The sequence below is a fragment of the Apostichopus japonicus genome, chromosome 4, assembly GCF_037975245.1.
Source record: "Apostichopus japonicus isolate 1M-3 chromosome 4, ASM3797524v1, whole genome shotgun sequence".
In the NCBI taxonomy this organism is placed as follows: Eukaryota; Metazoa; Echinodermata; class Holothuroidea; order Aspidochirotida; family Stichopodidae; genus Apostichopus; species Apostichopus japonicus.
Genome location: NC_092564.1, coordinates 8,792,211 through 8,818,979, shown reverse-complemented (window position 1 = coordinate 8,818,979; position 26,769 = coordinate 8,792,211). Strand labels below are relative to the sequence as shown.

At 36.5% G+C, this 26,769-nt stretch overlaps 1 protein-coding gene across 2 annotated transcripts in view; it reads left to right on the top strand.

The window, feature by feature from the left end:
• Positions 1-8,164: 8,164 nt before the first annotated feature.
• The window catches only part of LOC139966354 (uncharacterized), a 129,882-nt gene continuing 111,277 nt past the window's right edge, over positions 8,165-26,769 (top strand). For both annotated transcript variants that reach the window (XM_071969272.1, XM_071969269.1), the window contains exon 1: positions 8,165-8,307. The gene's annotated coding sequence lies outside the window, so the exon portion shown is untranslated. The remainder of the gene's footprint in view (positions 8,308-26,769) is intronic.

Genomic DNA, 26,769 nt, shown 5'->3' with positions numbered 1-26,769 from the left:
ATTTTAGTTTGGGTCATTTTTGTTTAACTGCTTCCGTAGTCCAATCGCCTGCCTTTTGGTTATACCATTGGCTTTATTGTAAGGGGATAATAGAGTATAATGACAAACTGTTGTGTGTACAGCCCCCCCCCCCCCCCCCCCCGCCCGCGAATTTCTTTTTCCTGAACCTTTCGGGCAGTGTACGTGGAGTTTAGCCAATCAGAGCGAGGCTGTGTTGATGACGTACTACTCAGTAAAGATGGTCAGTCGGGTAAATGCGTCCCCTCAGTAACATAAGGTGGAAAACGAAAGAGCGCGAGTTCGAGCCCCCGTGTGGATTTTCCCCCCATTTTTTCTCATGTTCAAGTAGTTATGTCCAAGTATTATATCATGAATTGAAAATCGATATTATAAGTTATGTCGTGGTTTTCGTGCATGGTCATCTTATATATGAAACTCCGAAGATAGTGTGGCGAAAATATATATAGTTTCTTTTGTTTATTTTCCTTCTAGATCTTATAAGAGGGAAATCGGTCTCAGCCCCAAAATGTGGTACATCCGTTTTAGGAAAGTTTATCTTAATTTAAAGGCAGATGACTTGCTAGAATAAAAGACAAGGGAAACAGATATTCATTCTGGAACAATTAAAGAGAGAGGATTTATTTCATAATAAAACAAGGGCAGTACTTGCACTCTTATTTACCTAATTCGCTCATCAGTTTACAACAAACATTTGGCAGTTTCCACAATAAACCGTTAATTACTGGACCTCGTCTCTCACAAGGAGGTGCTATAGGACTGTACCACTGTGTACAAATAATGCTGTGTAGATGTGTGTAAACTGTAAGTACGTAACAGACTACTGTACCAGTACTACAGTACTGAGTACAGTGTCATGTCAATCTGAAGACATTGTAAATTTGTACAACAGACAGCGATCATACATCGCCGTTTTTCAACAAAAACCGATGCAAACGTCACGTAAGTTGTGCACAATGATTCAGTATAATGTTATTAGTGCAAGGCCTATATACCTCAATACTTTCTGCTGTAGTACAACAATTATGTTGACTTATCGAATGTGATTTCCCCATGCACTTCAACATTTGGTAAGCACGCCGCTATCTTTACTGTAGTACGTCATCAACACAGCCTCGCTCTGATTGGCTAAACTCCACGTACACTGCCCGAAAGGTTCAGGAAAAAGAAATTCGCCCCCCGCCCCCCCCCCCCCATCTCCACCCCAGATTTCTCGGAGTACAGGAGGTGTTTGAAATTCGTAAAGTTTGTCATCAGACAAAGAGAAGTGACCTTTCATATTCCTAACAATGAACAAACGCACGGCCAGAACCATATTCTGAAAATTGTTGGGACATTTCAAATTAGCTGCTGAGTTTTTCTCATAAAAAACGGGTACATCGTGGAAAACTTTAGCGTACTATGTGGTTTACTTTAACGATATTTTGCATATACTGAAACTCTGCAGTGCGGCTACTGTACTCTGTGTTGAACTATAATTGCAACTCTTTGTATGACCTTCCAGATATATGGGAAGCCATACAGACTTTTATATTAAATGGGAAAACTGGCAAGGAGGAAAAAGATGAACGTCATGTTATTTGTTTACGCTCTTGAATTTAATGATCTTCAGGTAATTTATTTCTCTAGCAGTGCTAATTATGTCACGGTGAAGCCATTACGAACCCACTGTGAGTCCAAATCAGTTTCAGTAATGATGTATGAAATGTCATTATATTAAAGAAAAATCCTTGAAGCTATATAATTATGTCCCAGAACAACAGAAATCACCCGATTTCATTATAATGACGAGATATTGATTGCGTAACAGGTTTTCGACAATAAGCAAGTCACTTTAAGAGTCAGTGTGAATAGAAAATTAAAAAAAAATGATAGATAGATTCTGGGCGGGGGATACATTTCTACACAGAATAAGTAAAACAGATGCAACGTCGAAGACATCTATATTGATTATAATTGTTCCTACCAAAAACAATAATTGACACAAAAATCAGTCAAATTCTATTTCAATAGATTAATCCATTAATCAAGGAATACGATAAACGAAGAGATTATAATGAAATGAAAAGTTCACTGTTGAAGACGTCCATGAAATCCATATTGCATTTCATACAAATAGCTTTTCACCTCTTGTCAGTGTTCGGTGTGTGTGATGTGTTAACTCTGTGTTGATACCAGTGGCGGAGAAACAGGGGGGTTGGGGGGGTTTTAACCCCCCCCTGCCACTTTTTGAAGAGGGGGGTTGGCCCACACAATCAACCCCCCCTAGTTTTTGCCAGTAATGTTCTGTTATAGCCTATGTTATGTGCTCCAAATGGCATAATAAATCAAATTATTAAATTTGAAATTGTTAAAGTCATTTCAACCTTTTACCTGGTAGGCTACATCAACAATTAACGACCGAAAACCGAGTTAGAATTGACCCACACATCATTTCTAGCCCCTTTCCCCCACCTTGCGCATTGGAACTTGTAGCTCATATAGCGCTAACTTCACCCCACAACAGACATGCACAAAATAACGTTTTGTTGCTGTTGAATAGCTTTGGAACTGTATACACTTGCCAACTTCAACGAGGTGAAGGAAGGAAAAGAAAAAGAAGAAAGAGAAAAGGATGGAGTAGAAAATACGGCAAGAAAACGGGAAGAGAAAGAGGAACAGTGACAAAATTATTCGAATTTGTAAAACAAACAGCAGATATCACATCATATCAGTGAGCATGAAAATGGCGTTCCACGATAAACAGCCTCCAAACCATGGGCGCAGATCCTGGTGAGGACAGCGGGACGCGTCCCCACCAACTTTTTCAGTAGTGGGGACATGATATACCGTGTCCCCACCAATTTGTCTTGACCAATAGCTGCATTTCAAGTTCCCCTGTATTGAACTTTGGCGCAGTTTGATCCAGCATTGTGCAAATGACATGCAGCAGTTCTCATTTTATTGTATTTTATCCACAGTTGTTAAATATAGGACGGAAATCGCATTTGCGGCAGTCTATATTTGTTTTCTGGGAGAGGACCCCAGACCCATCGTATATACAAAAGTCTACTTGGATTATTTGTCCCCTGATTTTCTTTCTGCAGACGCCCATGTATTTCTCCAAACTAAATTTCTAAGCCATGAGATCTAAAACTGAAGGAGGTTTAGGAGCATCATTAGGTCTGGGAAGTGTTATTTCCGGCGATCTGGGAGGTATATTTGCCCAAAAAATCGTACGCTACGTGCGAACCCATGGTTGCGCTCAGCTTAGATAGTGTCATAGAACAGACACGCGTCCCCACCATTATCCAAGACTGATCTGCGCCCATGCTCAAAACTGTCGATGTGTGTAGTGTTCGGTTTCGGAAATATCTGGTATATTTTTATTTCCTTCAAAGAAATTTTTTAGTAGCCGTCTGAATTTTTGAAAATTCCCTAACCAACATTCTTCATCATACTTCATCATACTCGTGCAAATTTGACCCGTCTGTTAGGGTTGAAGGAGGTTTTTCTATATCGGTTGTCCATAGATGATATTTTGTGCAACATTATGGGTATGTTTTGAAGTGAATTTATGCACGAGAATTGTGAATTTTCAAATTCTGAACAGTGGGGCTGACGGATATTGTGGGCCGCGATGAAGAATCACCTACAAAAGCAATGATCCACAGGATATGTGATGAAGTCGAACATGATGTGTGACTGGTGACAATCTTCAAAAAGGTTATAGATGAGAAAAAAAGTATTTGTAAAAAACTTGGTTCTCAGGCAAAAGTGTACATATGGTTGGTCAGTTTCAAGCACGAGAAGTGCCATTTCCGGTGATCTTGGGGGTACCAAAACCAGAAATTTGCTTGTACGCTGCGCGCCAACCAATGGTGGCGCTCCGCTTAGATAGTAATACGCGCCCCCAGGTTAGAAAATCCTGCATACGCCCCTGGTTAAATGCAGCTTTTCAAGGCCTGGGCAGTGCAATTTACTGCAATCTGGGAGGCAATATTTGCCAAAAAATTCTTGTGCACTTCGCGCCAACTTATGGTGGCGCTCCACTTAGATAGTGAGCCAGCAGTTATGACTTTTTATTTCATCAATGGCCTGCAACCCCCCCCCCCCCCCCACTTCTGACAAGAAATCTCCGCCACTGGTTGATACCACCACAGATAGCTATTAGGAAGTTTTCCTGTCGTAACAACCAGTCCCACAAAGAATTTGATTCACTTACCAATAACTATGAGAAGGCTTACTCTAAGTGCATGGAGAACACAAAACGAACATTACAGCGAGGCGAGAGTGCTTTGAGTTTTAAAGAAATGAATTTCTTATAAGTTGAACAATTTCTTTGAGTCTACAGTGGTTGAAGACCAAACTATATTGCTTACTTATGTCGTTGCGTTAAAGGGTATAACATATTACCTTCAGTCTAGTTTGTATTCTATACAGTTTTTAATATTTAGGTAGGGAACCTTAACCCGTCTGAGGCTCAACAACGAACCTGTCTGACTCTACACTGACTCCAACACACATATCATTACGTCTGTTCCTCAGGAGTAGCGAAACACACAATGGCAAACGTTAGCTTTTATGGCTTGAAGTAACATATTTATATTAAATGAATTAAAAATTTGTCGAAGACTAATGTTGTTGAATGTTATGAAAGGCTGTTCTGTTATTTAATTGAAGATTAAGGAGCATGTTTCGTTTGAGTTATTACAATATATCAAAATAATGGGCTAATATTAATATGACAGCTTGTATAGTAAGGAGCCGATATCATAATAAATTAAGGAGTATTCTATAAGTTTAGTATATTTTAGAAAATCTTGAGAATAAAAGAAGAAAAGTTATAGCAACATTAATATCGCTGAATGTTTTCTTCTTTTTATTCTTGGTCTATCATACATCAAGACTGATATTATGTCTATAGTCTCCTTTTGTGTGTTTACAATGGAGGATTAAATGATCTTGTTGTTTTTAATGTATGATCAATTAATTCAAAACTAAACTCTTTATTCCGAAAAGTGAGAATTCTTTCCTTAAGAGTATAGGCCTATATAGGTAAAGCTCCCTTTCTTTAGAGGAGTGCACTCGCAAATAATCGTGACGTCATATCACTCCAACAATCAAACGAACAAGTGCTTTCACTGTATATAACACCTTGTGTTGCTGGAATTCACTTTGAGGAGAAGTAGATCCTCGAAAGATTTATTAATGTGAACATTTTCAGATAGCCAGCTCTCGCTCTAGCCTAACATGGGCAGTGTATAGCCTATGCTGTTTATATATATATATATATATATATATATATATATATATATATATATATATATATATATATATATATATATATATATATATATATATATATATATATATATATATATATATATATATATATATATATATATATATATATATATATGAAATGCATCCCGGATGTAGCCTCCTCTATTGATATGTCCAAAACAAGACGTCCCTATTTATACTATCAGATTGTCCGTTTTATAATAATGCTCAAAGATGCAATTTTACAACCAAGCCAACTGATATCGAATGAGATAAGAAGAAGAAGATGATGATGATGATGATCGGAAGAAGATGAAAAAGAAGAAAGAACAAGAAGAAGAGCAAATGAAGACAAGATCTAACAACCTCCTCCAACTGCTGCTTAATCTTTCAAAGCGGTTAGAAAATCTAAAGTATAGTTCAGCAGTTGATATATTCCATCTCGCTACTATATATTCAAGATAAACAGAACAGAAGAACAAGGAGAAGAAGGTGGTGGTGTTGATGATGGGAAGGAGAGAAGATGGTTTACTAGCTAATGGCGATGAGTTATTAGTCATTCGTTCCCTCTTTCTTCTTTACATATGAAATTAGTGTACTTCTGTATATCTGCATTTTCAAGTAGTGTTTTTCTTTTAAAGACTGTTCTGTCAATACGCGGTTATGTTGGTAGAGTAAACACAGTTATTGTGTGGTAGAGATGGGCGGGATTTTCTTCACATTATTCTTCGGCCAGTCAGAGGCGTAGCCATCGTGGGTGGGTGGGGCGGGCTATACATTCTCAGGATTTTTTTTTTTAGAAAACAGGTTCGAGCATTACTCTGCTTGCCTCACTTTGAAGGTATTGAGCCCCCCAAAAAGTCGTTCTAGCTACGCCCCTGCTGTTCGTCCATATGTTCGCTATTGTGAGTCTCCCCACTCTTAAGTTTTTTTTTATTATATCATAAACTATGATATTCGGTTCGGGGATATCACTGGTCTCACTTACACCTTCCAACGGTAATATGAATAAATTGATCATTGACGATATATATTCAAGTTGATCAATATCGGCACATTACATTAATGTACTAAGATCATGCGTGGTTGCAAGGGCTGCTTATTTATGTTGTTCTGCTCTCACGTGCGTCAGATAAGCAATATGAAGCCCTGTGAAAATTGAATTCTTTGCCAAATTGAATGGGATCAGAAAAAATGACTTGTCCGTAGATTTTGAGACAAAATATAATTAGTTGAACTTCCTGTCTTTCACCAACATGGCTTTCTTTCATCGAGATCGAAAGAAACGGGCACTGGATGGATGGAACTACCTTATTAAGTGATAGCAATAACGAACAGCTCAAGGTTAAGTTATTGTCTGCACAAAACATAGCGAGAAATTAAGGGGTTTCTCAAGTTCAATTTGTCCATTTCCCGCACTTGAACATCATTGATCACACGCCCCCCCCCCCCCCACCGTACACTGAGTTTAGGGGATGTTATACAACGGGGATATTTTATCCGGTAGAATGGTAGAAGCTATCGCACGGATATGATACTCCCTGATATTCTGCACTGTCCCACTTGCAATTATGCATTATACGAGGAAATTTAAAGAAATTTCACCCAAGATAGATCCCGGGATTGTAATGAAACAACTTGATCCATTCTCAACCAGTCCCCTTGTATCGCGACTGACCGTGTGATCATGACGATGTTACTTCAAATGAGTATCAAACGAGACTCTTGGAATGGAATAGATACTACACAAGATCTTATCCAAAAGGCTGAATATATTACTAGTATAGGCCTACGAACTAGGCTACTATGGAAAAGTTTATTCGAAATTGTGTGACTATCGCGTACTGGCATATACTTGTAGGGTTTCTGCCATATATTATCATAAATGAATATTCAATGCGAAAACTGTTGAACAACAATTGGTTCTTTTGCGATTTACACTGCACTATAACAAGTGCATAGTCTGTAATATATTATTTGTTGGCTCTTTGTCATATAGAAATGTCTGGATATATGACTCTGTATGAAAATCGTGTAACTGCCATTTACGTGTATGAGTTCTGCTATAAATTATCATAAATGAATATTTAAGTTTTTTAGAACTATTATTGTTTCTTTTGTGATATACACTGCACTATCAAAAGTTGTCTCTAGATTATTTGCAGTTATTCGCTCAAGTGTAGAGAAGTGTGGATATATGACACTATATGGCTTCAATGTTACTGCAATGTACCTGTAGCAACTCTGCTTAAATTATCATAACTGAATATTCAATAGTAAAAATCACACAGTACCTGTTAGTATCTGTTATTCTTCTTCTTCTGCCATTTTCGTTCGGTTCGGTTTTGGTTTGCAATTCTATGTTATTCTTTAATGCTATGAACTTTATGCGTACTATTGAGCCATAGATAAACATCCGTATATGTTTATCAAAGTTAACTTAATACAGTTATCATTTATTTTATTATTTATATTGTCCACAATCTGATTAATGTCAAGCAAAACCCAGAGTCCGGGATTAAAAATGATCGGTGTTATTTTTAGAGCAGTTTTATCGGAGATATTTTAATCCATGCGTTTTTGTGTTTTTTTTTGTCTCCTTCTTCTTCTTCTTCTTCTTCTTCATTTTCTTATTTTAACTTATAGTTTCCATTAAATTTATTATCGTTGTTTAGAACATATAAATGAAATATTTAACGGATTCACTTCCTGCCTTCTAACAACAGGCAAATGTCACCACTCTGACTATCTTCATTAATCAAAATAGCAGCTTCTCACTCTGAAATAATTGGCTGGAAGCAATGTGAGTGGGTGTGTTATATCGTTGCAAAGACTATAGGCCACGCCCAAAACGTGACGCGCTATAAATCTGTCGTTAAGATTCTTTCACTTTCGTTAAAATTATAGCAACCTTCAAAAGTAAACTACTGTGCGGACTAAGGGCGTCTGTTCGAGTTGATGCTGTCATTTTAATTTCCTCCTCTTCGTTGTTTTTCATCCTATACTCAATTTCTTGACTTCTTGGTAAGTTTTGAGTTTACTTTATACCCCTCTGTTTTGTTTTGTGTTTTTGGTGTTTAGTCTTAAGTTTAGATTTTTCTCCATTTCGATTCGTTATAGGCTAAACACCTATTCATATATTTAAGTGTTGTAATGTGATTTTAAGTACATAATCCTATACTACTGTAAACGAAGGAGTGAAATTTTCCTACATGTTTGACAAAGGGCAGCATGATTGCACATTCGCACATTTCGGAGATCTTTCGGAGGGAATTTTCGACGTGTATACCACCGTTGACTTTATTTAGCATTACCATAAAAAAGTATCTCGCAGAGTAGAGTTTTATGAATATAACTAAGAATATAGTTAGTTCGTAAAGTTAAATTATGGCATTAGTAAAAACTAATGCTATAAGATTGGCAGTAGGCTATTTAGAGTGTTACTGATTTGAAAAGGTGACCGTTATGGCTCTCTCTCTCTAGCATATTTTAGTGGTTACCCTAATTGTCTTACTTACATTGAGTATAAAATCGAAGCACAAAACACATCGACAATGAATATCTTAAAATAAGTAGGCCAAAGGATGTTTAGTGGAAAACACAGTGGAATGCATTTTATGTGTAATGTATATACCTACCTCATTTACCGCGTTAAACCCCTTCAAATGTTAAGTTTCTATAGCATGCATCTCGGATTAATTTGACATGTAGATTTGTAGAAAGAGATGAAAGCAACGCTTGTGGCCATACACAGTTATACAAAGCTCATATACAGGTCTAAACCTATACGACTTTTAAGAACAAATTGCTGTCATCAATTGCATGCCTTCAGCTGTCTATAAACTGACGCAAACAGGTTACAGCATCATTTTATGCATGTGCATCGATTAAGAAAGAACATTTATTTAAATATTTATTTTTAAGAAAGTCTATGAATATGCGACCTACAAATGACGTGAACTTTATGTAAGGATATCAGGACTGTGCAAATATTTTTTTGTATTTTTGTTGTGAGTTAAAAAAAAATATATATCATAGACTTTGCAACACGAAGCTTACATCGCAGACTTCAAATTGATTGTGCGGAATGTTTAGAGAGAAGAGGGAGGGAAAGGGAAGGAGAAGGGTGAGGGGAAGCAATAGGGAGGGGAGAAGAGAAGATAATGGGGGGATGGAAGCAGTAGAGATTAGGGTAGGTACATGTGTAGGACTTGGAATAGGAGTAGGAGATGGTATAGGGATGGACGTGATGCAGTATATAGCTGACGGTCTACCGAAAGTATTTTGAACGTGATGTTAACGAAGAATCCGTTGGCCGACAATAGCCGTATATAATAGATACCGGTACCGTATATCCGAACGCCGTAAAATTTAACAGTATTCAAAGTGTAGAATACTTCGACAAGCAGGGAGATTCAAATGTAAATACATTCCCAATAGAAAGGGAATTGGGATAAATATACAGAGGCAGATATTGAATGGGCTCGATATAGTTTTCTGAGAAAGTTGATAAGAGACACTGAATGTCATTAGGGTACATGCATTTCATAGCGTTATTTGACTTTTCTTCAACATTCGTTACAAGGCCTCTGCGCTTAGTACGTATCCAATTTACATTGGTTGATTACTTCATACGTCACCCTTTATTACTGGTTTGTCCAGTCTTCATTGACGTTGCAGGGCAAAACCTGTTTGTTTTCAAGGCAGATTATAATAGTCAGAGGCCGAACTGAAGCAAACCTTACATGTTCTAATGCTCCTAATGATTACGTCAGCTGCAATTATTGTTTGCAATAAGTATAGATCTATACATGTACCCCCCCCCCCCTCAGACAATAACCTATTTCATTGTGTTGAAATTATCATGTTAAGTTAGACTTGCGGGTATATAGGGAGCTATACTAATACTTACTTTGGTCGAGGGTGGACCTGTATTTCAACATATCTCCATGAAGTAATGCCAGCCACCAAATATGCGAGAGATTGACATTTTCTATTCAGAATTTTAACACCCAACGAAGCTGTTTACATCCACCATGGACGTCCACTAACTAAATAATTACACCAGTTAATTTCTTTTTCAAATTTTGACGCAATAGGCAACTTCGGCATCATGGCAATGCCGAATGTTTTTAGGAGAAAGAAAACAGTGAAAGTAAAGAAACAAACCGAGTTCAGAGTTCACACCATAAATTACCAAACGAAAAGGAAAGTGCCGTCATCGTCACTGCATAGCAGCAAACCGAATTTTAAAAATTACAACTATTAAAATTCTAGCAAAATTATTAACAAATGGAGTTAAAGAGTACATTTTGTTGTAGTCAAGATTGTGTGTGATCTCCTGAATGTATAAATGTACTTATTTTGCAACCTTTTACATGTAGACTACCGTATGGGATTATTCATTTCGCATATTGTTTGAAATGCGTAGCGCCCTTATGAAAGCGTGTCAAGTGAACTATATGCTATATGAAAATTAATAGGTTGATGTTTCGCGCATCGAGTGATCAAAATGGCGGAAGTGTATACATAAGTTTATATCTCCGTGATCAAGATACCTGGCTGGTTGCGCCATTTTGGGCGAGAAAGAAATGTTTACATTGAACCTGTATGAATCAGCTTTAGTCTAGACTCGGATTTAGCTCCAACTCGAGTGCACCGGACTCGGACTCGACAATAGCTGGACTCGAAGTAGAGTCCAGTCGAGTCCTTCTAGGGCTTCATTTGGTAAATTTTTTGGTTAAATTTTTATAAAGTTAGCCTTTTATGACCAGCAATCGTTCCTTACGTCCTACAAGAACTAAACGTCCATACAAAGTAATTATATGTGCATCCGGCGTATTTAAGGACTATGTATGTTATTCTATGTAGAGAGACTATATGTATATTGTTCTATGTGCATCAGGCGTATGTACAGAGACTATGTACGTTATTCTGCGTGCGCCAGGCGTATGTACCAGGACCATCTATGTTGTATACTTTGTCCATCAGGCGTATATACAAGGACCACGGTATTTTATTCTGTGTGCATGAGGCGTATGTACATGGACTTTGTATCTTATTCCTGTACAAGGACCATGTATGTTATTATGTGTGAACCTTGCGTATGTACAAGGACCATGTTTGTTATTATGTGTGCATTCGGAGTATGTACAATGACCATGTATGTAATTCTGCGTGCATTAGGCGTATGTACATGGAATATGTATGTTATTCTATGTACAGAGACTATATGTATGTTATTCTGTGTGCATTCGGAGTATGCACAATGACCATGTATGTTATTCTGCGTGCATCAGGCGTATGTACAAGGACCATGTATGTTATTCTGCGTGCATCAGGCGTATGTACATGGAATATGTATGTTATTCTGCGTGCATCAGGCGTATGTACATGGAATATGTAAGTTATTCTGCGTGCGTCAGGCGTATGTACAGGGAATATGTATGTTATTCTGCGTGCATCAGGCGCATGTACAAGGACCATGTATGTTATTATGCGTATATCAGGCATATGTACATGGAATATGTATGTTATTCTGCGTGCATCAGGCGTACGTACAAGAGTATGTATATTATTCTACGTCCATCTGTGTCAAACCAAAGCAAATAGCAGAAATTCGTGATGAAAGGAAGTATGTAAAGTTAACCAAATATAACAAAAGAAGAATAAACAGACCACTGCAACATTCGAAAACAAACAAAGATACAATCGATAGGCTAGATGGGTTTCCAAACCACGACAGTAACATTACCAATGTCCTCATTTCTCTGTTTCTATTTTGTAGTGTTTGTTTGTGTGTACTTGTTGTATTCAAAAATTGAAATTTAACAATCTTCTCTCTGGCCTGTTGTTTTTTCTTCGTGTCTATTCCAAGGCAAAGTTATCATCAGCAAGATATATATTTTGAACCCATATTGTACAGATAGACGGATAAAAAACATTATGTTAATAAACTGAGCGCATGTGCCACACCCCCCCCCCCCTCCCCTCCCTCATCCCCACCGCTTTTCCCCAACTCCACCTCTGAAATGCTGGATAAAACGTTTTAACACAATCCAGGTAAAGGTTTAACACAAGTCGTCAAGTCGTACAAACCTTTACTTTGACAGCAGGTGGCATACGTGTCCATCAATATTTAAAATACGCGTACCCTGTTTTTCTTTGTAAAGTGTGATCTCAATTTTGTGTAAATATGCAAGCCAAAGCCGGACAAACAAAAAACAAGAGATGTGCGGTAAATGACAATTTATGCCTACAAATAGATGGTCTAATACCATAAAGTTACCCTTTACAGGCCTCTCATGATAGGTCGTGTGCAAAAATCACAAATTATTGCAACAGATTGAAGAATGTTTTCGACTGAACGCTTAGATTCATTTCCCACTGCAGAGATGCTGATCGAGCGGAAAAAATTCTCTTACAGTAACGTATTATACGTAGATCGTAAATGATGGAAATTGTATAAACTGATATATCATTTAAACTGGCAAATACCATTCTTCATAGCAGTATTTATTATTTGCTGACAACCAACTTTGCCTTTCAGCAATGTTTCAAAAAGATAGATTGTTTAAATTTATCCATGGAATATACAGCTTAACATAATAGTAGAATCTATATATATATATATATATATATATATATATATATATATATATATATATATATATATTTATATTTATATTTATATTTATATTTAGGTGTGTGAATGTATGCATGTATATTTATATGAATATAATATGTTTGCGTGCATTTGTGAAATGTTAATTTAATTGATACTCCTTACTTTGGACACGCACATATACTATACGTTCGACTGTGCTTCAAGTTTAATCTATATGCCTTGTAGACCCAAGGGTGGGCGGTTGACATCTTGGATTGTTTGTTTATTGTCAATGTGCTACATTTACATGGAGTTCATGGAGTTTCGTGTATATCGTAGGACGATGAATTTACAATGGAAATCACGTTTTCCACAGCTATCATTAAAGTATATGATATGGGAAAGTTTACTAGTATTGAAGCATGTAAACTTGTTGTGAAAGTGACGTCATGTAAAGTTGGTGGATGATTTCTAAGATATACAGACGTCCCTACGAGTATTTACATTTTCAGCGTTCCATCTTTTTCGATGAATGAATACACAAGATATATATCACCTAATCGCATGTAATTAACTCAACAGTCAAGCCACATGCAGAGGCTATATATTTTAATATGGAAACTGTAATATTATGTAGAATATAGCTTACTAGTAACGGCACCCGACTGTGTTGAAAACCAATTCAATTGACCCACATCTGTAGAAGTTAATTTACATATATTTAATATGCATTTCACAGTTAACAGACACTTGCGTATGCAGATTGTACCTTTAGTCGCATGCTGTGTCAGATCCAGTCATCGAGATTATAGAGAAAAATAAAACTGACTTCCTTTAGATTACGACAAAAATTAGAATGAAATAAACTTGTATGATGATCGTTACATGGTTCATGACTATTTTCACTGAGACTAGCCATGTATGTTTACCGTATAATTGAACATATCTGATACGTACTGAATTTGACCTGCCCGTCAAGTTTGTATATCTTGTATATAGTAAAACAAATTAACCTATGGTTCGATTTTGTGTACCGAGACGACCTTTTTTACCAAGTTTGGCTTTGTCCATCGAGTGAGTCCATAGTCACTGTACTATATATCAGTAACTAATCAGTCTGGCTCTATACCGCCCTAGTCAGCCTATACAATGGGTTTGACAAAGATTTACAATACCCAATGTCTCGAGTATACTACAAAGGCTGGTCATATTTGTTAAGTTTGACCATATAGCTAACGATGTTGACCATCTACCGATATTGCAGACGCCTATACCTTCTTTGATCCCTAAGTACCGCATTTGACCATATATAACGAGGTTGGGAGTTATACCGATGTTGACTATATCTACCGCGTTTGACCGTATCTATACCGAGGAGGATCCTTTATTACCGCATTTGACCATATATAACGAGGTTGGAGTTATACCGATGTTGACTATCTATCGCGGTTTGACCGTATCTACCGAGGTTGACCATCTACCGATATTGACGAAACCTATAATCTACTGTGTGATTGCATTACAGAATACATTCGTATTACTGTCATTATTGCGTATGATTCTTACCGCGATTCGTGAAGTTTAGTCAACGCATGATTCCTGTTGTAGTAAAATACCGTACATAACCGTTTTCGATAAATTATCCCACAAATGTTAGTATCATATTTATATTTCTGACCAATTGATTAAATTGATTATAGATCATTGTCACCGCTATGATGCATTTCTATGTCTCTGAATTCATAAAACAATGGTCTTTATATGATATAAAACGATATTACGGTCTATCTGGTAATTCAAATTTTCTAATGACCTTTAAGCACTTACAGCAGTTGGTTTAAATTTAAACCTTCCTTTTTTTCCCTCAACATATAGTTACATTAATTCTAACGTCTAGACCAATGGCGTACCATTTTCTCCTCATTCGGAGGAAATGGTTCAGCCGGGGGATTTTTTACACTCAGCAAGTGAAAAGTTAGACCATTGCTTCTGCTGCGAACAACCCCTTTTCAACGTCACACAAACATGAAGAGTATTTATTAGCACACACTTGCCTTCAGAGCTCATAATAGACCTAATTTATAGTCTGAATATCCCTCAGAATTCGTTCATTCGTTCATTTATTCATTTGCTCGTTCGTTCGTTCGTTCGTCCATTCTCTCGTTCATTCGTTTATCCATTCATTCCGTTCATTTGTTTATCTATGCATCCATCCATCTATCCATTCGTTCGTTCATTCGTTCATTCGTTCATTCATTCATTCATTAAATTAATCCATCCATCTATTCTTTCATTCATCCATTCATTCATAAATACATTCACCCATGTATCCATCCATTCATTCTGTCATCCATCCATTCATTTATGCAATCTCATTCAGAGAGTCAGTCATCCATCCATTCATCCACCTATCTTTTCGTTCGTTCGTTCTTTCAGTCATCTATCCATCCATTCATTCATTCGTACATACATTCATTCATACATAAATACATTCATCCATCCATTCATTCATCCATTCCTCCATTCGTTCATTCATCCATTCATACACCCATCCATTCAGTCAGTTAGTCATCCATTCGTTCATTCATCCATTCATACCCATCCATTCGGTCAGTTAGTCATCCATTCTTTCGTTCATTCATCCATTCATACACCCATCCATTCAGTCAGTCATTCTTCCATTCTTTAATTCATTCGTTCATTCATACAACCATCCATCCATTCAGTCAGTTAGTCATCCGTTCTTTCATTCTTTCATTCATTCGTTCATTCATCCATTCATACACCCATCCATCCATTCAGTCATCCATTCTTTCATTGATTCGTTCATTCATACACCCATCCATATTTTCAATCAATTAGTCATCCATTCTTAAGTCATTCGTGCATTCATCCATTCAATCGTGTATTCATCCATCCATTCATTCAATCACTCATGCACTCATTACTTAATATATTCATTCATTAGTGAACCATATGTAACTTATCACGACATGTAAGTTATCCATATACAATGGTAAGCACACATTGTGTCAGAAGCTGTGTTTAACTATACGTGTCAGAATTTGAAGAGACTGTCGTTTGCATAGAAAGACGAATGAGCAAATGTTGCCATAAACGTATAACGGATTGAATTAGATTTGTATCAAAGACCATCAACATTGGAAACAAAGTGATTGTGACAACATTAATCATTCTTGTGAAAAATATAGGGCAAACAAACTGCGTTCTTTGAGAGTATTAACTGTTAATTGTCTTATTTAAATGCAATCCATATTTCATTACATTCAGCTTATTAATTCAAGTTATTTCAGCAGTATTCAGTGTGGAAAGTTAATGTCAAGTTGTTATTTTTGTTTAAAAAACAACAAATAAACAGAAGACAAGACAGCACAGCGCAGAGGAAAGGAAACGAATCGCAAAAGACAAGAAAATCAAAGCAAAGGCAGACATGACATGACAAGACAAGACAATACAAGAAATAAACAAAACAAACAAGCAAAATACACACACAGCAGATTATCTGATAAAGAATTCAGTCCTAATAGTTATTATGTAAAGTATACGGTAGTCACGGCTATAGGTATCTCTATTATTTTGAGTGTGTTCGGGGTTGAGTCCGATTGCTGATCTTTACCATGCATAAAGCACAGAACAACAATTTCTCAATGTTTTAAACATATAGGTCGTATCTGTCACTACTACAACATGGTAGGCTACTGGTGGTGAATTTTTTTATTTTGTCCCATCTGGTTAGAGACAAACAACAGAATAAACGTATATATGTAGAGATAAATAAAACAAATTCGCAATGTTATTAACAATATATTAGCCGCGTTAACCGATCATCGTTGAACTACATAACAATTCTCCGCACGGTGACACTAATTGTATATCTTTACCAAACCAATCAGAACAAACAAATGGTAGAATATTAAATTAAGTTATGTTTTGTTACACTGTGTCAGAGTAAAGCCACAAACATATAGTTACTGTTTAGGCATTGCCTTTCTTCTCTTTCTCTCTCTCTCTCTCTCATCTTTTCTTTGATTTCTTATCAAACTTTAAAGAATAACCACTCACAAAAATAAAAGATTTTGGAGTGATGGTCTAACTCTGACTTAGCTTGGTAAATGACAGCATTGGAAAGACAATGTTACGAAATTGTTACCTAATCGGCCTAGATAAGATAAGGTGTGTAAAAATGACTTTAATTGCGAAGATTAATCCCCCCCTCCCCCCCCCCCCCTATCCCACTATACAGCCACCAGCCACCACATGGACGTCACTTTCCTTTTAGCCTTTTAAACATATGCTGGCGGTGATAGGTTTATTCTTCGTTAGCATTTTTTTTTATATGGGGCACCCTGGAGCACACTGCCAGGTTAGGACAGGTAAAGGCAGAGTGGGAGGGACCACGTTCATATAATTTAATCACCATCCCTATTAAAAAGCCATTGACAGTCTACTTCAGTATGTGCAACCGAATACATGCAACATCATTCGTAGTGGAAGGTGTGACGTCTATGCTTTGAACAGGCACATATCTGTCAAAATCCGTACACCGACCCAACATATCACAACATATTTACGTACCTTATATTATTGTCTGTGGACGGATCACCAAGTATTGTTTATCCGTCATCGCATCGGAAATTGCTATGCAAAATGGGCAAAGTGCTATATACAAGTACACAGATGTATATATAGAAGTTTTTGTAAACAGGAACCAAAGTATTTTGTAAGGGAATGTTTACAGCCTTCAACACTACTAAGCATAGCAGTTTTGAATACTAAATCATTCCCTGCCAATGCTTAGGCCACTTGCAGCGGCATAAATTGTTGCGAACGCCTATAGGTTCGATGAGGTTAGGCTTAAGATTCAATGCCGGTCTTAACTGTTAGGCTCTACATAGAGCCACGAAGGTCTTCGTTGAAGTTTCGTGCTGAATAATTATGTACCACTGATTAGTACTCCCAGCTGTCATCTTTAGTCTTGATAGCATTAGCATATAGTAAGGCTATAACGCCTACAATGGGCCGTCTCAGCGGAATTTATACTGATGTGGCAGTAATGAGTGTCCGTGCGTCCGTATGACACCCATTACTAGGATATAGTGTCCACTTTGCGTGAATAGTGTCTATTCCCTGCCACACTGACATGTGTGAAAAACAGAAAATACCATGCTCATACAGAAGAGACGATCAAAAGTCAAGTTATTGTGAATAAATGTTCGTTTCTGGTACGAGGTCTGCAAATTGAGATCTGCCTTAAACACAAAGGTATTTATGGCTCTAAAGACAATATGCATGTTTATGAAAGGATATCTAAATTTGAGGGAGCGTGTTTAAATTAAGATGCGGTTACACCCAATAATAGTAATCTTCGACTCGACTATAAATGCATTCGTCATTTTCATTCTTTTACATATCTCATATAAATAAGCTAGAAAGTTGATCTTTTCTGTGCGATATAACAAAAGTAGTGGTATGCACTGAAAAACGGGGTGAGAACATATTAATTGAGAACACACTTTTATTATACCCTGAAGTAGTTTGTAAGGTACCCTTTCTTTTAAAGTCAACATGAAATATTATCCCAAAAAAAGGTTTTTATCCATAGTGTAAACTGATGATCACATTTAAACTGAATCAATTCCAAATCTATAATATTAAATGCCTTTTCTTAATCCAAAGTGATCATTATCTACATTTAACCGAATGAAACGTATGTTTCCCCTTATTTAACCCCCATTTGTGTTATCCTTATATATGTTACGATAGACCCACTATATAAACGCCTAAATCCTCGATAAACACGTGTTGTTGTAAATTGTAAGTCAAAGGAGATGCATTGCGTCTTGTACTCCTTTTGAACATAAACCGTATAACTTTATTCATTCGTTTATCTTGTTAAAGAAGGAAAAATGAGGCCGCATCAAACCACCTTTGCTGATATTACTTGCCCATGTTCTGCGTCATTTGGTTTTTGCCCGAAGACGTTTTCCATTTAGAGTTCTCAATACCTACTCGTTAACTATCACCGGGGAAAAGTCTTTTAATTCCCGTAAAACGTCTGGTCAGCTCTCGCAACAACAAAAAAACACAAAAAAAATATTTAGAACAGCAACGTGTTTCAAATTTATAAAAGAAGAAACCTGATGTGTGTTATTCATATGATTTGATACACGCGGAATCCCCCAATGAAATTTGAACTTTAAAAACGTCAACGATAGGCTGCAATTACATGCTGATGTAGACCTCGGGGTATGACGTCACAAAATGACCAATGAATAGGGTTTGTTCAAGATTATAGAAAGTATTTAAATCTCCAGTGGCAATGTACAACAACATTTGAGGATCAACAAAGGAATGATAAAGAGAAGCACCTTGTCAGATATAAAACAGATACAAAATATTATAATTTTTTGGCATTCAACTCTTTCGAGTCACCTGCTAGCGACCTGAAATGCTTGGCAATCTACATTTGACAATACGAGATTTGTGATATAGACTGCAAAACTCGTAGGAAATGTCAAATAGCGGGGACTGTTTTGTTGTTGTAAATCCAGTAGACCACTAATATAAATGCGTGTCGAGATATTGATAAATCGTGTCCAACATTTTAATATTATGATAACTACATCTTTTGAGAAATACTCATGAGTTACAAGATGTTTAGTACGTTATTTACATCATACATCGCAAGCTCTGTAATATATCCGATCATGGCAGGATGGCAGGAGGTATGGAAAAAACGCTCGTACTTTAGACTTTTGACAAAACTAACAGTCACCTTGGAAAGAATTTACGAAACATTCTTTCACCAAAGCCGTTATACTATACTTTAATTTCTATAACCAGTTGAAGTTTAAACTCTGTGGACACTGCGATGAATAATTACAGCATGGTTACTGAAAGGGACTACCTAAATGTACTGCGAACCAAAAATTGTCAGATGGTGCTAAGAAATGAGCAGATGTTTCAAGGAAAACAATTGTTTTTTGGAGTATTCCTTGACAGTATTAAAATAATTATTTCCATTTTTTGACCGTTGTGGTGGTCACAATCTTTCTTTAGAGGTGGTATAGCTTTTACATCATTTAGTAGTAAAGTAGTATTTCTCTAAATGTTGGTATCACCATACAACGTGTCTAGTGTATGTCAGAAGGGAAAAGCCTGATCGAGCGGCTCCTGCAGGTTCTTTGCGCATCACTTTCCCTTTAATACTTCAAGAAAGATGTTTTCGACAAACTGCACTTAGCTATGTATAGGACTATCTAACATAACATAACACGTATAACTTGACTTGAAGGATTAGGGTTTAGAAACAGATAATCCTACGCATAGCGCTCAGGTAATCTACTGGATTCCCATGATTGTTTCGGCGTATACTTTCAAATGCAGGAAAACTTACAAACGATGTCTCCCATGCTTTATAAACACAATATTGTCATGGCAATTTACCGAGGTTGATAGGCTATCGTTCATGTTTCTTTCATGAAAACTATATGAGCCTAAAAGTGGTCTTGCTTCGATCGCTTCAATAGCAGTTTCACTTTACCTCAAACTGGTGCAACATACAACGTGGATAACCTGTTTATCAGAAATACTTCAGCATTATACCGTAGGCCTAAGGCTGCCATGCAGAGAGGGATCAAACTTTATAGAGAAGGATCTAACTACAGTATTGCTAGTGGTTATTTGTACAGATAAAGAAGATGGCGAATTAGCCATGCAGGTATCCACAGAGATTACTAGGATGGAAACATGCTAAAGCCGGTCCTGGGTATTCGAATATACTATTTAGTACATGTATATGACAACTAAGTGTTATAGATGGACCGTTATTATACTGACACACTTAGTCAGGTAAAGCTTACGAGACGAATATGTTCCTATAACTAACCTATTGCCTTTATTTTTTATATTTTGTTTTCGTATTATTCTTCTATTTGCCGGATTTGTGTGATATTTTGTGTATACCGTACACTGAGAATAGCAAAGCGGTACCGTATTGTCAGTTAAATGCGAAGGAGATCAATATTGTTTACCAGAGATGTTATGTATTTATTACTGTACTCAATCCTTCGTAAGATATTGGTCTACCTCCATTAGTCTCTACTATTTCAATTCTGTAAGGTCATATAATATGTCTGCGCATTTAGCAACATATAGGCTGGATATAAAATTATAGAGGAGTATATGTAATTTTTCACACGCTGATTTTTTTGTGGTAAACATGATTTGCTAAAGAGTAATTTGGAAGAAATATTCTGTGCAAAACGCGATTTCAATGCGAAGCCTTGACCTCAGAAACGAAGAGATAGTGATACCAAAACAACACTCTTGCTCTGGCCGGCCTTCCAAAAAAAAAATCAAACGAAATGAAATGAATAATGAAATAAACGATGGTGGATGTATTTGAGGTGGGGGGGGGGGGGGAACGGTGAGTTAACATAAAGCATGATATGCCCGTTTTGTTTACTGTTATGAATTTAATAATTTACCGTATAGGCGCCGGCACTTTAATCGTGTAATAGGCTTCACAACCATGATGCATTATCTCAGGCTTTTGTTACCTGTTTTTATTTATTTGTTTATTTATTTATTTACTTATTTATTTATTTCCTTTTACCCTATGTGTTTATAGCAATGTATCGTTCGTCGAGACAAGCAGTTAATCACTTGAATTTTCTGTTGTCAAACAAACCCAGTGTAATACCCGTATCAATAAGGAGGGAGATAACTATCACTGAATCTTTAAGTAGCTATACCCAAAGGGATATTTTGGTTCTGCTATTAAATGTCAGATGGGTTGGTGAGATTACATGGCTTAATTAAACAAGAGTCTCGTGAAAATCAGAACGGGCGAAACAGACTTAAGTCGCTCTACGAGATGTATAATAAATCTCTCCTCTGTCGTCATGAATATTTAATAATCCATTCATGAATTATTTATAAACTAAGCTTCTTAAAGGAAATACCGCAAAGTGAACGATAAATTTTCATATCAGACATGTCTTTACTTAGACATGAAATCTTCAGGTGTTGGCTCCGCTTGGCGTCGACAGACATTTGTAAGGCAAAGTTCGCGGTAACATACTTATGCATTTTAACAGGTTGTAAAACAATGGCACGTGCATGACTATCGAGAAATAGTGTACAATGACCAGTCGTTTCCATTGTTCGTGTATTCTGTACTTGGAATCATCAAAGGAGCAGCGCATTGCATTGAAAGGATAATATTAAAAGATAAATTCGGATAGTACTTGTTTTTGTATTACCGGGAATTACACGTCGTATCATAACTACCGACGAATACTGAGGAAAATGTTGAAGTTAATAAACGCAGATAGCACAAACCGTAATAACATTTATATTAAGTGTTTATAACGGCTTCTAAGGCGTAACGTCTCAGGATTTTTGGATAAGAAAGGGTAACCGAGGCGCTCGGCAAAAAAGAAAATACGAAAGGCTGTAATAGTCAGGACTTGTCAATTGCATAGACGAATGGGAAGTGAGAGAATCGACGCACATGTTTTGAAGATCAAAATAGTTGTTCTTGATGGTGACCAATACAGGCACAGTGAGGGATTTTAATTATTTGTGGTTAGGCAACGGACGCCACATGGGAAAGTATGAAGGGAGGGGAAGGGGGGAGGGGGAGGGTGGTTCCCGGGAAAACACCTCTTCATGTTTCCGGGCACCCCGGTGAATGATTTGTAGAACATGAATCGTTATTTGCGTGCAGTTCTCAGGAATCAACAAAGCAATACAAAACAAAAGCACACAATTGTACCGTCTATTTGCTATGAATAGTTGTACAGGCAAGTCCGACTCTTCAATTGTGACAAATGTGGTTTATCCCACAAAGATGGCGCTACACGCACAAACCCACCCACACACACACACACACACACGCATATATATATATATATATATATATATATATATATATATATATATAATATATATATATATATATATGTATATATATATATATATATATATGTATATATATATATATATGTATATATATATATATATATATATATATATGTGTGTGTGTGTGTGTATGAATGTATGTGCAGCCAGTACATATTAGATATATATATATATATATATATATATATATATATACACTAATCATGGTCATGTCTGATATCAGCATGGGAGTAAATTCATCTTCATTCATTCATTCATATTCACGGGATATATTTTTATATATCTTATATGTCTATGTTTTCAGAATATGCGCATATTATACTCAGAGTGGATGAATCTTCTGCTAATCAGTGGAATTTTATGGATCGATATTTATTCAATAACCGTAAGGCACTCTGAGATAAAAGGACATTTCCAAATAATAAAAAGAAAATCACGAACCTATATTTGGTGTTATCTACAAAAGTGAATAATTAATGTCTGTGGATTATAGGAACGGTATGGTTGTTTAATTTTGCTTCCAAAGGTTTTCTGTCTAGGTTAATGGTGGTTATACTAGACATTTTTTGGGGGGGGGGGGGGGGTTTTGTCGTGCATGATATTATCTCAAAATAATAAATAAATACATAGAATATCAAACTCATTGTTAGCATTATCTCTTCTGAGAATTATCATTGTTGTAAAAACACGTTCAATTAAGTTCTTAATAAAACTTGATATACAAAACCATAGAGTAGAATGTTCTGTATCAACTCAAACTGTTCATGCCTCTAGTGTGATAGAATATTTACAAAGACACCACATATTATGTTTTTAAGTTTGTCCTTCATAACCGTCGGGAGACTGAATGACATCAACATCTTAGCACGCCCTCTCCTATTTGTCACATAACAACTTGTATACGTTGATTTTATGCTTATGCCTTATGAATTAATTATGTATTTATAACACACACAAAGATTTTTTTCTTGTTTAAACGAACCGTCCATGCTGATAGCAGTTACCGTCCGGGAGGTATTTATGACTATCTGTTTGTACATTTTGTGACTATCTGTTACAATATGAAAAGGTTTATCGTGATACACCTCCTTTCAACCGTATAATGGCTAACACGAATTTCTATTCCAAACCGCCTCTAGTAAAAAGGACGGTATTTCGTTTTAAAAGCAGACATAGAGAGAAAATGATTATTTTGACATAACACCGTCAACTACAATAGTATTTGGATTCCTAGGATTCCTGTTATAATCATTGGGTACATGCAGACCGGTTTCTTTGAGAAAGAAAGTGCAGAGTTCTGACATTTTAACAGGAAAGATTGTCGGTGTTTGGGTATTTTTTGGGGGGGGGTGGGGGTGGGGGTCGAATATCACGTGTTAATGTAAAGCTTGATTTATTGCACTAGGAATGATTTAATGAACAACCTCAGTTCCGATGTGGCGGGAACCACGGCTGAGTAAAGAAACCTCTGATTCGGTAAAAGTTTGTTATTTATATTTGTGTGCAGGTTGAGTTAGTCTTAAGATCGTTCGACTTAAGTCTTTTGTGAAATTTCTGTTATTTTCATTTCAGAATAGTAGGCTAATACTAAAGATATAGACATTATAGATGAGGCATAACATTAAAATAAGATTACAATGCTTTTGTGGATGAACTGGGCTGAAATAGGGTCAGATTGGCGGTGGTTCATATATGTTACATTCATATCCTCCAAAAAGTTAAGAAAAATCTATATAGTTCCGTTTGGAAGATAATCTAGTTAAAAATCATGTCCAAGAGCTGTCATTTTGTAATTTATATACATATGATGTCACATTGCCACTAGTAGCTAGGAACCTTTTACTTTCCCTGATATGTATATTTTCATATTTTCAAGTAAGAATGTTCAAGTTTGGACACTAAAACCAATGCCATCATTTGGGGTCATTTTGAGAGGTTCAAATATTTTAGATTTCAGCATTTGCAAACCCAACTCCATTACAGAAAACAGAGTAACAAATAAAGGAAAAAAGATAAAACTTGATGCCCATGTGGCTCGATGATGTCATATTTAGACTTGATCAAGTCTTTCTCCTTATGTGTGAAGGGACGATAACTCTTTGATATCTCCCAAATGGGATCAGATTTGTCTTAGCTGTTTGGGAAAGTTATTCATGACAATATAGTCTCTATCACATATATAGACAAATAATGATAGTTGGGTTTGAGTCTCCTTTCAAGGGCATATGAATATTGTTTATATTTGTATGATTCTAGGAGGAATGAGGTGTTGATCATAGACCGATGAAACACATCTTTTACCACTGTCGGTTTCCTTCTAGTGAAGTTTTATCCTTTGGGCCGAATACACACAAGCCTTACATACTAACTTGGCCAAGGTCGTAGGAAGGTACTTTTGAGTGGGGGGCTGAAGACTGATGGCCGGCCTGGGGGAGGGGTCTAAGATTTGGATTTTTTTGCATTTCCAGGTGGCCTCAGATGCAATTTGATGCAATATAGCACACTTCAACACCCACTCCATTTTGTAAATAAGTTTGCATTTTCACCTGGCCTTAGATGCAATTTGGTGCTCCAAATGAGATTTTTCTTCTGCCAAAATCTTCTTAGCACCAAGGGCAGTTAGTTCCTTACTGATGATTATCCACAATCGCACAAACAAGTCATTACCATGTTGAGAATAAGATTGGAAAAAATCATGAGAGATTATTTTAATTTTTTATCATTTATTGAGAAATGAAAAAGGGGTTTTCTGACTTGCGAAGCGGGGGGGCGGAATGATACTTCCGCCCCCCATATTTTTCACTGGGGGCTGGCGCCCCCAGCCCCCCGGTTCCTACGCCCTTGAACTTGGCTGAAAACTGAACGATCAGATTTTCATCACACCTGCAAACCGTTACCAGATGACTTAAAGCAAGCGAAATATGATGAGTATACGGCACGGACCTTAAACACATGCCAACAGTACATAGGAATAATTCTAGGCCACCTTCCCCACCAACTTCTGTTTCTTTTTCTTTTTATTTCTTCTGCTTCTTCGTTTTTGTTAAAATACTCCTGACTAGTATAAACATGCTATAAACAACATCCTTTAATCGGCCCTTTTGTAAAATTGATATTGAAATTATGCTTTGTGTGTGGGTGTTTGTGTGTGTGCATGTTTCACGATAACGAATGAGATTTTATACAGTTTACACAATTGTGAAAGTAGAAGTTTCGAGGCGTCTGACTTCTGACGTTTGTATAGCTATTTATCGACATGATTATAGGCTATATAAGCTAGTCTTACTGACTGCAGTGCAGCTTAATGTCTCTAGTTTGTTGCACGTAAACGTATGAAAATTTGCATAATTAAAAGGGCCACTCATTTTTCAAGCGATACAACATCCCTAAGAGATTAATTAGCAAAGATGACCGTGATATTGCTTAAATATTTCAGGGCGGAGTAGCCTTCAAGTTGTATTACAACAATAAAAAAAAAAAAATAGGGAATAGAAAAAAAGGACACATTAAGATCGTGATTCTTGCTATTTCAGGACTTGAAAGTATTTTATCTGAGGTCAAAAGTTGAACTTTAAAAGACCTGTCACTGATAATAGATAGATAGATGGTGTAGATAATGGTTAAACTTATATACATGCATATGCCTAGGATACGTTTACATAATTTATCTATATATCAAAGGTGGTGGGTACAGTGTGGTCTGAGTGGGTCTCGAGCATTTGTATTTATTTTCTGTTTTTTTTTTATTTATATTTTTAGCATACGAGAATTTCCCGAGAAAGTTATCAACAGCATATTATTGCATTTACAATAGATAGTTTGTATATTGGTGTGGTCCTATACCTGTGATAGGATGTTCTAACAACAAGCGTTTATAGAGCATTCTATATAATCTTTCATATATGACAAATATGTAATACTACTAAAATTTT